The following is a 15,050-nucleotide window of genomic DNA, read 5'->3' as shown; positions in this document are numbered from 1 at the left end:
TTCCCTGTAGCTTCACTTCTCACAATGAGGGAACCGCCAGAAGGCCCTCGGCGCTGTATCTCAGTGTCCGGGCTGAACGATGGGGGTGGAGACGCTCCTTTAGGTATACAGGACCGAGGCCGTTTAGGGCTTTAACAGTCAGCACCAACACTTTGAATCATGCTCGGAAACGTATCTCGGGTTAAGAACTTAATTTGTTCTGGAGGTCTGTTCTTAACCTGAAACTGTTCTTAACCTGAAGACCACTTTAGCTAATGGGGCCTCCTGCTGCTGCTGTGCCGCCAGAGCACGATTTCTGTTGTCATCCTTAAGCAAAGTTCTTAACCTGAGGTAATGTTTCTGGGTTAGTGGAGTCTGTAACCTGAAGCGTTTGTAACCTGAAGCATATGTAACCCGAGGTACCACTGTATATGATAAAAAATAAATTAAATAAAACCTACATGCAGCAACAGTGTTTTGTGTTGTGTAGGCTCCATATTAGGTCCATAAATTACCATATAGCATATATTCAATACAAAAGACAGCAACAATTTGTTGTTGACAAAAGGACAGCTGGACATATAAAGGGCCCCATTACCTTCATTAGCTTAGGGCCTCGTGAAACCTAAATCAGGCCCTGTCATGAGCCTTTGTTGTAGAGGCGAAGGGAGAGTCTTTGTAAGGCTGCTTCCCCTGGAGCTCACAGCCATTTTGATGAGAGAACTTCTCTCTCGCCCACCCTTGAGTTAGAGCCTTTACTGAGCAATTTTGGGGTGATAGTTGACAGGGCGAGAAATGATTTTTCTCTCTAAAACTGAGACACTTGGTTGTTTTAGTTGTTGTCTGGCCTTTCCCTCAGTGAAATTATGGCTTTCCTTTGTTAGGCGGAAGAACATTGTTTGTATGAGGGCAGAAATGGCCTTGTGTACGATCAACATAATATAGGGGAGAACCTATAAAGGGTTGAGGGGTGGATTGACCACAGCAAACCCAAGCGTGGGTTGGGTATCTGCTTGCTTGGAGTCTGCACCCTGGTCTTCCTGTGAGACCTCGCTTGCCTGGCTTGCACCACAGCAAACTTCAACACCGACCGATTCCCATTGTTCTGGTTTGGAGGGGTTCAAACCCAGCAGAACCATTCCACCAACATGAAGCTTGTGGGATGATGTACTGATACTTTGACCCAATGCCATGCCTGTTGGAAAACAAGCCTTTTTCGGGAGAAGCTGGCAACTCTCCCAGGCTCCCGGCTTGGTCTCCGGTGACCTCCCTGGCTGCAGTCCCCACAGGCTCCAGGCTAGGTCTCAATAGACGACACTCTCCAGCATGGGAAGTGCACACCCACTCCCTCCTGCTTTCCTAGCAGGGAAAGGAGATAGTCAGAAACGTCTATTTACATCCTTTTATTTCTGACTTTGCAGCACTACAGAAAACGTGTCCGATCGCTTCAAACTTCAGCAATCAAGTGAGAGAGACGTCCTGTACATACGCAAGAGGAAGGTCTCATATTATTGAGAGCCAGTGTGGTGTAGTGGTTAAGAGCGGTAGTCACATAATCTGGGGAACCGGGTTCGCGTCTCCGCTCCTCCACATGCAGCTGCTGGAGGACCTTGGGCCAGTCACACTTCTTTGAAGTCTCTCAGCCCCACTTACCTCACAGAGTGTTTGTTGTGGGGGAGGAAGGGAAAGGAGAATGTTAGCCGCTTTGAGACTCCTGAAGGGGAGTGAAAGGCGGGATATCAAATCCAAACTCTTCTTCTTCTTCTTCTTCTTCTTCTTCTTATTATTATTATTATTATTATTATTATTATTATTATTATTACACTCTTCACAAAGACTTTTCCAGCCTGTGAACTTCCAGGAAGATTCTTTCCCACAACTAGCCATATCACATGATGTCAACAAGCTGGCTGTCTGCAGCTGCGATGAGCTCATATTCTGACATCCTCCCCCATATGAATCATCGTTAGCTGCTGACAAAGCTTGGTCCAGAGAAGAAAACAAACAGTTGTTATACACATAACAATCCCCTGTTGTTTCAGTTCCACCCTTGGAACTACTCGCCACTGGTTTCACCAGTGTAACTCTCTGGTTGTCTGTTTTCCATGGAATGAGTGCTTCTGCATTACCTTGGCTAGGGAATGTAGTGTTACACTTAGCAACTCCCTGTTGTGTCTTTGACTCTGACTTAGACACACTTTTAACCTGTCTTGAGTTGTCAACAATAGTAACACATGCAACAGCTGAGTTAGCAAACTCTTGAGAATACCTCTTGGGTGGTACGCACTTTGTAATTCTCTCAGACCTGCGTATGAGGTGCTGATCCTCTCTGCTGACTGGTTCATCCTCAGAATCTTTTGGAGAACCAGTTCCAACAGTAAACAGTGGTTCATCCTTAACCTGTGAAGGTCTAGCCATTTTGTGTGAACCTTTCTCATTGACCGTGTCAACAGAGCTGCTTGAGCTTTCTGTGTCACTCTCAGCAACACTATAATCAGCAAAATCAGAATCATCATCTGAATTGTCATCAGTGGGAAATGTGTGAAAAACTTCTGTCTCCTGTCTCGGAGTGCTCTCTATAAATTTTGTGAGAATCACCTGACCGGATTCAGACAAAATTACTCTGTAGAGACCCTTTTCATAACCCACAAACATGCCTCTGGCATTCTTTACTCCATCTGGAGCTTCTGTCTTCACATGAGATCCAAAAACCTTAAAATGTGCTACAGAAGGTTTTCTGTGGAATAGCCTTTCAAAAGGAGAACTTTCCATACCCTTTGGAACCTTTCTCACCCAAGTGTAACAATCAGAAGATAAAGATTCAGCCCAAAACTCATGTGGCAAATGTGAACTCAGCAATTGTGCCTTCATGCCATTTTGCAACTCTTTGTTCACTTTTACACAAATACTCTTGTTCCATGCACCTGCAGAAACAGAAACCTTATGCTTTATCCCTTGCTTTTCCAGGAAATCCTGAAAATCCTGTAAAAGTAAAACTGGCTTTTCATCTGTGAAAAGACAATCAATGTCAGCATCATGAACACTTTTAACCTTATCACAAAACTCTTTAAACCTTGTTAAGGCTTCCTTGGGACTCTGCAAAATGTAAATCCATACATAATGAGAGAAATGATCAACACACACAAGATAGTATTTTGCATTGCCTCTAGATGGTGCTAGAGGACCAATCACATCGGCATACAATCACTGAAAAGCACTGGTAACTTTCGTTGCCTTCTGGACGTCTTTCGACACACCTGCAAGAGAAATCATGTTAGACTCACATGCAGTACAATAATTGTAATCATTCTGATCGAAAGTCAACAAATACAGTCCATCTTTCTCTCTGGCAGAAAGATACAGCTCTCCATCTTTGAAGATTTTGCAGCTTTCCTTATCATAGGACAACACCAGTCCTTTCTTTGTCATCTGCGAAACACTCAGCAGATTGAACTTTAAATCAGGAACAAAATACACATTGTTTATAGTCAAGTTCATGCTCTCCAGATAAACAGTTCCAAATCCAGTCGCTTGGATCTCCTGACCGTTGGCCTGTTTCACAGTGAAGCTTTGCTTCTCAAATGTAGAAAACAGTTCCTTGCGTGATGCCATGTGTTGCGTCGCTCCAGTGTCCAAGACAAAAGCGTTTTCCACCGAAAATGTGGCTTTTGTCGACAGCAGAGCCTTAGCTGGTTTCACCTGGGACTTGGCACGACCTTTGCCTGAAGTCTCAGGCTTTGCCGAGCTCCCCTTAGCTCCTTTCTGTTGACGTGGCTTCTTACAGTTCCTCTGAATATGCCCAGCCTGTCCACAATTGTAACAACGTTCAGAGCTACAGCCTGTTCTTCACTAGCAATAGCAGCGGGGGTGCCAGATCTCCAAACTTCACTCCCCCTGTCAGCGACATCTATTGCAGCAAGTCTGTCTCTCTCATTCAGAACCACGGAACAAATCCTCTCCACCGTAAGATCTGCGGCAGGTAGAGAACCAAGCTGACTTGCAACGGTTTTGTAAGTCCGACTAAGGCTGTTAATAATCATAAAAGAGAGCTTTTAGCCACCTTTGGCGACCTTCCACCGAGGGAACAACAAGAAATAATTGATAGATTAGAAGTACTTAATCATCAGCTCATACATGTCCAGAAGAACGGAAAAGCCCTGCCCACTTTTCAGGATAACCTTGCCAGCTTTTCGGAGTCGTGTTTTAAGGAAGCAGGAAGTCTTCCATATCTCAGTCCAGCTCCTAAACCCATGCCTCCCCCACTTGTGGGCAAAGCCCATCGACGGATGGCAGACCCAGGTTTTGCCTCACAAGTTGGCCTCTCATCCCAACTCTTGATAAATTTTGACTCGCCCTCCAAGAGTCCCCCGTTGAAGAGTGTAATTCAGAGTCCCTTCCACCAAAACAATTCCTTACCATCTAATTCATCAATGCCGGAATTGGAGTCCTCATATTCCCCTGAGTGGCATAGACCCGACATACAAACGGTATCTGTGCGTCGAGCACCCCCAGTACCTTCGCTAGCATCAGGTCAGGGGAGTGTTCCACCTACATCAAAAAATGACCCGGATTTGACTGAAGACCCGGCCGGACATATAAATCAAATTGTTTCATTGGCAACCTTTAGACCTCGCAGTGGGGCAGTCTCAGCAAATCCTGTGGAGTCTCCTACTGAAGTGGCTACCCTTGGGTTAGCCAGCGGGAGACCCGCTTTGGTGCCCCAGTCTGAACACCCCACTACCAACTTCAAGATTAGGTACCTCCAGCAGGTGCCTGCCACGCAAAGTAAAATAACTGACTTTTTTGTGGGGTCTGCCCTGCCTCCAAAGGACCCACTTCTCTCCCTGAAATGACAGCGAATTGAACACAACAGGAACTCCCCCCTATCAGTCCTCAGCTGGAACATTGCGGGCTGGAGGGGAAAAAAACATGAGCCAGAATTCTTGGAGTATATCAACCTGTTTCATATCATCTTGTTCCAAGAATCGTGGGAAGTAGAGAAAATTGTCCTAAATGGCTTTGAGCTTCTAGAACTCCCTGCCTGCCCCTCCCTGAAAGGAGGCCGCCCTAAAGGGGGCCTAATAATAGGCATCTCCCTCAACCTACATTCTAAATTTACTCTAGTACAGGCCTTGCCTCCCTACGCCCTTACCGGGCTGATTGCGGGGGAAAAGATCTCGCTCCTAGTTACAAATGTCTATTTGCCACCTGGGGGTTCTTCCCTCAAACTGGGCTCTAAATGGGGCTCGCTAGAAGAGCATTTGCTCTCATGCTATGTTAAGTTTCCTAACACCCCGGCCATAATAGGTGGAGATTTTAATGCCCGTACAGCAGCAAACTGGGACTCGCTGACCAAAGCCAAATGGTGGGTTACCCCAAACCTTGATAATTATGACCTGGAACACATCATGAAGAGAACTTTTAAAGACCACAGAGTAAATGAGGCTGGAGTACTCCTCTATCAAATGGCCATCTGTTTGAATTTGGTCCCCTTAAATGGCACATGCCTCCCCGATATTCCAGGGGATTTCACTCACCTGAGCGTTAAATCAAACAGCGTCCTCGATTACCTGTTGGTCTCTAGGGATCTACTTAAGTGTATTTCCACTTTTAAGATCGAGAATGTACAATTTAGTGATCATCTTCCCCTTGTTGCTAAGCTTTCCCTGAACTGGCAGCTGGAGGCTCATAGACATCCGACTCAGATAGTAACCAACGAATCTCTCCAAGTAAGAGGAATCAAATGGTCGGAGACACAGGCCCAAAGGTACCTGGAATTCTTTCAAAAAGAAATCCTCGGGCCCCATTCCAACATAGGCCCTGCCTCAGACGAGCATAGCATAGTGCTGAAGCGCTTCCACCATCATATGACTGATCTTACGTCCTTCTTCAGGTTACCACCCAAAAATTTAAATCGAAACGAGTATACTTACGGTGCCCCCTGGTATAATTCTCAGTGCAAACAAGCAAGACAGCGCCTCCGTGCTATATATAATGTATACAAGACCTCTGATGCATCTACTCTGCCAGCTAGCTATGCACATGCCAAGCAAGTTTACAAATGCACGCAGAAAATTGCCAAGCGTGAGTGGCAACATAATCGTTGGCAGGCTTTGATCACTGCTTCAAAACCACACAGATCCAGGGAATTCTGGTCTTTGATTAACTGAAGGGGGAGGAATTCCCCAAGGGCAGTCATCTCTGCAACGACATGGGAACTGTTCCTGAAGAGATGCTTCTCACAGGCAGATGCTCCCTCTGACCATCTGATGCACCTGTTTACCCACCTACCTATTTGGCCTCCCACCGATCCTGACGAAATAGCCAAGTTAATAGCTCAGCTGAAACCGGGCAAGGCCCCTGGGCCCGACCTGATCCCTGCTGAAGCCATCAAACTACACCCAAAATGGTGGGCCGGCATCTTGGCCAAAACCTTCGATGCAATCAATGCTTCCGGTCTCATCCCCAAAATATGGAAGGAGGCCATAATAGTACCAATTCATAAAAAAGGTTCTCCAACGGAGCCGGAAAACTACCGTAACATCAGCCTCCTTTCGATCATAGGGAAAATTTATGCCAGCTTTTTGCTGACTAAATTATTGCGATGGGTAGACGAGACTAACCAGATTGGTCACGAACAGGCAGGGTTCAGAACTAAACGCTCTACAATCGATCATGTGATAGTTCTTTATCACCTGGCACGGAAGTACTCCTCCCCTCCCCGGGGCTACCTCTGTGCCGCCTTCTTAGATCTAAAGGCAGCCTTTGATAGCGTTCCTAGAAATATTCTTTGGGAGAAACTTGCGAAACAGGGCATTGATAGAAGACTCTTATGGCTCATAAGCCAGCTCAACGAAGGTACCCTTGCCAGAGTGAGACTCACTCCTGCGGGCGACCTCACAAATTCGATACCAATAAACAAGGGAGTGCGCCAAGGATGCATATTGGCTCCCTGCCTATTCAACCTATTCATCAGTGACATGCGAGCACCCCTAGTTAACTCATCTCCAAGTATACACGCGCCTAGACTAGCGGATTACCGCTGTCCACTCCTCTTATATGCGGACAACGCAGTAATTCTATCTTATACACGTGTTGGACTAACCAGAGCTCTGAAGATCTTTGCCACGTATTGTCAACTCAATCAATTAACCATCAACCATGCTAAGTCCAAGATTCTGATTTTCTCCAGAAGCCGGAGATTATACAAATGGAAGCTTGGTGGAGCAAAAATAGAGCAAGTCCTAAAATTTCAATATCTAGGAGTTATTTTTCAATACAATTTGGGGTGGAAAGCTCAAATTCAACACCTACTTAACAAGGCCAAAACCTTGTCATATGCGCTCCTCCGATTCTTCTTTTCAGACGGAGCTTTGCATGTTCCCTCGGCCCTAAAGGTGTTCAAGGCAAAAGTGGTTGCCGTGCTTGCTTATGCTGCCCCGCTCTGGGCCGTGATGACAGATCTTGCTCCCCTTGAGACTCTGCAAAGCCAATTCCTACGTCGGCTCCTAATGCTCCCCCTGTGCGTAAGCAACGCAGCCATGCGACTAGAATTGAAGATCGCATCCTTAGAAACTTGTCTGTGGAAGCAAGTCTTCAATTACTGGTTATCATTGTGGCATAGATTACCAAACCATTACCTTGTCCAATGCTTATGGCGAGATGAATTCTCTAGCCATTGGACTAGTAGAATTCATGCCAAACTCCTGAGTTATGGAATCTCTCCCTCAGATTCCCTAAAACTAGACCAAATCACTGCTCAAAGATTGATCCGCCAAAGACTGGATGACATCGACTTACAGCGAAATTATACGCTGGGGGGAGGTGTTTGCTCGCCCCAGAACATTGGTATCACTTTAACTTACTGTGTTCCATCATACCTCTCCTCCCTTTCGACTGTTGCCCATAGACTGGCCTTCACCAAAGCGAGGTTTAACGTTTTTCCCTCCAATGTCCTGAGACATAGATTCTCAAAGGGCCAAGCCCCCGCTGTGTGCGAATGTGATAAGGTGACGCCGGAGTCGCTCCAGCACATTATGTTCTTTTGCCCCTTGTTCAATGTGCCACGGGCAAATTTGTTGGGATCAATCATTCAGAAACTAGAGGGTACCCCACCAAAATTCCACCTTGCCCAAATCTTGCAGGACAAGGATACCCACACGACCCTGAAGGTGGCTAGGTTCCTGGTCGCTGTCCTTTCCCAAAAGCGACGACAAGGAGCACTACAAGCTAATTAAGGCGTAGTATGCCTTTCCATCTTTTAGTATTTTATTGTTATAGTGTCGTTTTAGCGACTGTTTTTTGTTTTGTTTTGTTTTTCCCCTACGGCACAAGCTGTCACTTATGTGTTGTTTTTACCTGTATGGGCCTATGGCCGTAATAAATGAAATGAATGGAATCATAAAGCAAAATATCTCTTCCTGAAGAGGGAAATTGCGTTGCGCCATCTGCTGGCGTAAGAATTTCATCTCTGTCAGATGCGCTTGCACATCCCCATCAGGCGCCAGCCTCATATTTGTCAGCTTTTCAAAGTGCAGCAACGCTGTACCACCAGCATCTCATTGATGAATTCTCTGTAATATAAGCCAAATTTCGTGTGCGTGTTCCTCATCCGCGATATGAACAAGTTGCTCATCCGAGACACACAGAATAATAGCCATCCTGGCTCTCACATTCTGTGAATTCCAAGCTGGCGTGGGCGCAGCAGGGATAGGATTATCAATCACTCCAAATATCCTTTGATTCTGAAGCAGGGCCTTCATTTTCACAGACCATGAGGAATAATTGTCATTAGTTAGGGGAGGTGGGTAAGGTAAGCCTCCCCCTTTTTGGCATCCATTTTGGATTCAAGCCTCAGCTCTCAGCCACAAGCTGGAAAAATCCAAAAGTCTATTGGGCTGTTTACTTACTGGCTGCTATGCAGCTGGCAGCTAGCCTCTGCTGCTTGGAAAGCCCCTTCTAAGAGTCTGTGAGATAACAAACAAACGCTGGAATTCTGACAGTTATTCCCAGCCTCTCAGTCCCAGCCTCGCTCTTGCTTCGGCTTATTTTTCTCTCTTTGCTTTTTGAAGCTAACTTGCTCAAAAAAATTAGCTCAAAAGTACTCACGTCTTGTTGCTTAGCAACGGCACTTGGCAGGCGGCGGCAGACTTTATCAGTTCCCCTGGAATGCGAAGTATGTGGCTGTCTCTGTGCTGTTTTTAATCCAAAAAGCAGCGTCCTTTTCAGTGAACCAGAGAAAAATCAATCTGCGTTCACTTTTTCAGCCATAAATCAGCATACCTTTAGGGGTTCTTGGAACGTAGCTTATCAGGAAGACTTCTCCACTGGTGCTCAGCTGTGCTCAGCTGATACTTTGTAGCCACCACCTGTGAGCTACCACATCTCCTTGCAGAGGATGAATACGATCCATCGACCTCCAATTTGCTACCACATGTTGGAAAACAACCCTTTTTCAGGAGAAGCTGGCAACTCTCCCAGGCTCCCGGCTTGGTCTCCGGTGACCTCCCTGGCTGCAGTCCCCGCAGGCTCCAGGCTAGGTCTCAATAGGCGACACTCCCCAGTGTGGGAAGTGCACACCCACTCCCTCCTGCTTCCCTAGCAGGGAAAGGAGATAGTCAGAAACATCTATTTACATCCTTTTATTTCTGACTTTGCAGCACTACAGAAAACGTGTCTGATCACTTCAAACTTCAGCAATCAAGTGAGAGAGACTTCCTGTACATACGCAAGAGGAAGGTCTCATATTACACGCTTCACAAAGACTTTTCCAGCCTGTGAACTTCCGGGAAGATTCTTTCCCACAACTAGCCATATCACATGATGTCAACAAACTGGCTGTCTGCAGCTGCGCTGAGCTCATATTCTGACAATGCCAACCCTTGTCCTGCCAGCTGCTGTCAAGAAATATTTGGCCTGATTTTAATCCGGTCACCGTTGCTCCGTCTGGTGATTTGCCTGCTCTCATGGGTCACATCATGCTCTTGCCTGGGCAACTAACTACCTCTATGAGGAACATTCTTTTTTTATTGCATTGAGATCAAAGAGGTATAAGACAAGATTGGATGGAGGAGGGGCTCTCTTGCTACTTAAATGATGCTGTGAAGCATATCAGCTGCATCCACTCACTCCATACACAATCAAAATATATGCAATGCTTGCAAACAGAACATGATGACACTCTCCTTCAGGTATACTGGGCCAAGCTCGTTGGTGCTTTAAAGGTCAGCACCAACACTTTGATCGTGCTTGGAAATGTACTGGGGGCCAATGTAGGTCTTTTAGGACTGGTGTTATATGGTCTCGGCGACCACTCCCAGTCACCAGTCTAGCTGCCGCATGTGAAGAAACAGCCTTCTTGACTATTGGGCCCAGTATTTGTCAGGTCCGCTCAATTCATTGAAGCTTGCCTACATTCACAGGGGACAGACAAGTCCCTATTCACTCTGGATTTCAGACCCATCAGCTACCTTCACCTGCTTTAGCTGGCCAGTAGACAGCTTTTAGGAACCACGGGTAGAGTTGAGTGCAGGTTGGGGATCAAATGTTGAAGAACTACTACGGAGGAGAACAATATCTCCCCCTGCCAGAGGTACTACCCCTCCCCTAACACCCCATACACTGGTTAGGAGAACCTGAGATATAAGGCAAGATATACATGCCCTATCTTCCTCATTTCTCTGTGTGAGAGAAACTGGCCTGCCCCCTGCAACGCTGTACTTTCTCTCTGCCTGTAAGAATTTCCGTGGACACCCATGCTTCTACCTTTGAGGTTACAATTTTCTCTCCATAGAAAGTGGCTGTAATATCATGGAAAACATGTATGTGAAATGTGGCCCTGATTCAGACCACTGAGTTGTGTCTCCATGCTTATTACTGGTTCTGGTTCTGGTTGCAACTGGTACTATTTAATACATGGAAAAGGTGGGTGGAAGAAAGAGGACTAATAGGAAAACAGAGACGATTGATGGCTTACATTATTTTTAAAAGGAGATGGAAGATACTTTGATAAGTTGCTATGATGGTTCCCTAGGTACTTCTGGGGGTATGAAACCATATTTCCAGTCCAGTGAATCTTCACTGCATCATCAGGTTAATGTTCTGTACAGAACTTCTTGAACAGCAAGGAAGAACCAGGAAACTGGTGCTGCTTGATAGGGACCTCAGTTATCAGTAGGATCTGAGCCACATTGAAACCATTTTTCCAACCGGGTGAACCGCGAAGGCATTGCCAGATTAATGTACTCTGCCACAGTTTCCTCTCAGTTGCGTACCATGGTCTCTTGAGCAGTGATACAGGAAGGCAATTTATAATTAAATGTATAATGTTTAGGGAGATTTTTTAATACCCAGAGGAGCATAAGACACACCAAAACACATTGCCTCTTCATTTCCTTTCAGGTTGGGATACAAGGAGCATCCACCTTGACCTTCTGGGAGCTATGAAGACCGTATACTTTTTCTATGTTGTGTTTGCTCTGCTACTCATTCCCAATCCAGGTAAGCAATTATTTGATTCCTAAATGGGACTGGAATGAGTAATACCACTATGTGGGGCCAAGGCTTATCCTCTTCCACTTGTTTCCCCGTTTCCCCGTTCTACATTTCCAATTCCCATATACAGTATCTACTTGCACTTGTGTGCTTGTGAACTGGTGGGTTGACAGGACCTGGGACAGAGCAACGGGAGCTCACCCCACTGCGGGGATTCGAACTGCTGACCTTACAGTCAGCAAGTCCAAGAGGATCAGGGGTTTAGACCACAGCAACACCCACATCTTTTCCAACTAAACATCACGCACGCTGAAAAAGCATTGCGATGGAAGAAAGGTGAACAACTAAATGCTCTTTTCACACTGCGTCTGATTGGACTTACTTGGTGCGAAAAAAGCTTTAGACTCTCAATCTTTCTTCTTGGGCAAAGGCCAATCATCATGCAGGTCAGGGACTGGTAGGGATGCTCTTATATGGTGTCAGAGGAAAAACTGACTTCCTGTGACATCTCACAACAGCATCCTCACCTTGTCCCCTACAATGGAAATCACGCAGGTTAAATGCACATGCCATGCAATTATGAACCATGGCAGAGGCCTGAGTACACTGGGTACCAGTGGCAGGTTTGTGTGGGGATTGTGGGTTAAAGTTTAAAGTTGGGTTAAAGCTTAAAGTTGGGTATACGTACAGCAAGAAGGGAGGTGGAAGGAGTCTGCCATATTCCTTTTTTGATGTGTTCTTCTGTGTTGCACCCATCTCTGCTATTTCTTCTTGTTAAAATAGGTGTTTGCCTGCCTGCCTGCTTCCTTGTTTTTTTTAAAAAAACACCCACCTGAGTTTCTCTGCATTCTCTTAAATATTTTTTGCTCATATTGTTATTTATTAGATTTTATCATACCCACCATTCTACTTGAATTCTCTTGTAAGTGGATAGGTAGCTAAAGGTCATTTGCTGCTCTGTTACTACAGGATTCACTGATGTTTCAGATGAAGAATCATGCAGGTATGGCGATGTGCCAGGGAACTGTGTGTCGAAGGAATGCCCTGATGGCTATGAAGACATTGGAAATTGTGGAGCAAAGCTTCGTTGCTGTCATTACGGTAAGAATAAAGACCCTATAACCGGATCTGATTTCTGGCCCAGTTTGCAATTTAGATTGTGCCAGATTCTGGACCTACCCAGCCCATTCTGTATCCATGAATTGAAAAACTTTGGCAATCCTATTGACTTGTATTGGGAAACCAGGGAGCTGATTAATGCCTATTCTAGAGAGGGGATATTGCCTCCCTGCTTGAAGGAGGCAGTGGTAAGACCACAAGCTCAGAAGCCCTCCCTAGATTCAAAAGATCGAAGTTATTACTAGCTAGTTGCTGCTCTCTCCTTATTACACAATGTTCTTGAGTAGATGATCATGGACCAGATCCAGACGTTCTTGGAGGAAAGTGATTTTCTAGATCCATTTCAATTGCAGTTGAGACCTGGCTTTGGCACAGAAAATCTCTCAGGAGAGAGACAGGGGAAATGTGTCCTTGTTAATTCTCCTCAACCTCTCAGGGTCTTTTGATACCACTGAGCATGGTATGCTTCTGAAGGGAGTGTCTGAGTTGGGGGTGGGTGGCACTGCTTTGTGGTTGTTCTGGTCCAACTTGGATGGATGTTTCCGAAGGGTGATACTTGGGGAGTATTTGTTGGCTATTTGCAGTATGGTAGCGCTGCAGAGAGCTTGCTGGGGAGACCATGCATTAAAAAGGGACTCAAAAATAACTTAAACAAGGTTTTAATTACATAAACAAAAACTCCTTTTATACTAAATGCATCAACAACAAACCAGACCCAACCACCAACCCATCCCCCAGGGTAATGGGAGAGCTAGGTGCTGCTCCTTATATACTACACCCAATTGCTGACACAGCTTAATCAATGCAACTCAGCAGCACCTGCTATGTTTCACAGCTGTAAAGCTGGGTCTCGTTATTTTGCTCTGGCCCTTGCTCTGGCCCCTTAAAGACATACACATTGGGTGGAACAATGATGAACCTTTACATTTATGTGTATGTACAGTATGTAAATAAATAAAAATACTAATAAAGGTCATCATGGAAAAAAATATTAAAAATATATAAAAAGGTCTATTGCTGATAAAACCATACGTGACCTTTGAAATAATAATAATAATAATAATAATAATTTATTATTTATACCCCGCCCATCTGGCTGAGTTTCCCCAGCCACTCTGGGCGGCTCCCAATCAGTGTTAAAAACAGTACAGCGTTACATATTAAAAACTTCCCTGAACAGGGCTGCCTTAAGATGTCTTCTGAATGTCAGGTAATTATTTATCTCTTTGACATCTGATGGGAGGGCGTTCCACAGGGCGGGCGCCACTACCGAGAAGGCCCTCTGTCTGGTTCCCTGTAGCCTCACTTCTCGCAATGAGGGAACCGCCAGAAGGCCCTCGGTGCTGGATCTCAGTGTCCGGGCTGAACGATGGGGGTGGAGACGCTCCTTCAGGTATACAGGACCGAGGCCGTTTAGGGCTTTAAAGGTCAGCACCAACACTTTGAATCGTGCTCGGAAACGTACAAATAGGTTTGTGGGAATGGGTTCTGGGTTTTTTTGTTTTGTTTTGTATTCTCATTTTGTATTTTAATGTTGTAAACCACTCTGTGGTCTTCAGATGAAGAATGTTATACACAAGTAGCAAATAAATAATTTTAATTTAATTTAATTGGCTATTCAAACCTAAGCAGAGTTTCATACTAACAGCAAGAAATAAAACCCACTCCTCCATTGTAGAGTACAGATTTGCCTCTAAGTGAGATACCACTTCTGTCCAGGTCTAAGTTTCAGTCAAATATTTATCTTTGCATAGTGTCATTTTGAAAGATTAAGCATGGAAATTCAGAACATGAAAGAAAGTGAAATGGATAGAACCATAAATCTTTGCTCAAAGATGAGGTTACCAACGTTAGTGCCTGCTGGACCTCTACTGGTACCCAGGAAGTCTTTGAAGACCACACTCTCTGCGCCTTCCTCAAGAGAAGACTTTCCACCTGGAGGTTTAAGTGAAGTGGAGTGACCTCTAAAAATTACAAATACACTTCTGCCAGATAACTTTTGCTAAATTAACGTAGAATTAGAAATAATGGTTTAGGGTATTATATTTAGATGGCATTTCACTTGCTTTCTCTCTCTGTGTATATGCAGGTAGAGAACCTGTAAGAAACCAAAGGCAATGTGAGAAGATCCATGGGAATTGTTACAAATCCCAATGCGAAATTGTACATTATTCTAGAGGAAAATGTGCAGAGAATGTTCTATGCTGCAGTGATATGTAAGTATAAAGCTCCCAGGTATTGTGGTGGGTTGGACCTGATGACACTTTGGGTCCCTTCCAGCTGTACGATTCTATGATTCTGTGAAAAATACATGGTATTTAAAGTATTAATTCGCTTGCAGGTGAATTGAAGATGGTGTGTTAGAAATATTCTTGCTGGCGGCTTGCACACACATTACACTTGCCCCAGATATTGTCAAGGCAAACAGCAGGTGGTTGTTCTTGTGCTTGTTGTTGTGA

At 45.1% G+C, this 15,050-nt stretch overlaps 1 long non-coding RNA gene across 1 annotated transcript; it reads left to right on the top strand.

The window, feature by feature from the left end:
* Window positions 1-11,000: 11,000 nt before the first annotated feature.
* LOC310758895 lies at window positions 11,001-14,720 on the top strand. The gene is made up of 4 exons (XR_014546069.1): window positions 11,001-11,070; window positions 11,380-11,478; window positions 12,442-12,573; window positions 14,681-14,720. It is a non-coding gene; the product is annotated as an uncharacterized lncRNA (long non-coding RNA).
* Window positions 14,721-15,050: the final 330 nt, after the last annotated feature.

This window comes from Podarcis filfolensis (assembly GCF_964270895.1).
Source record: "Podarcis filfolensis genome assembly, chromosome: 3".
NCBI classification, from domain to species: Eukaryota; Metazoa; Chordata; class Lepidosauria; order Squamata; family Lacertidae; genus Podarcis; species Podarcis filfolensis.
Note: the sequence above shows the minus strand (reverse complement) of the source record. Positions and strands in the feature narration are given on the sequence as shown.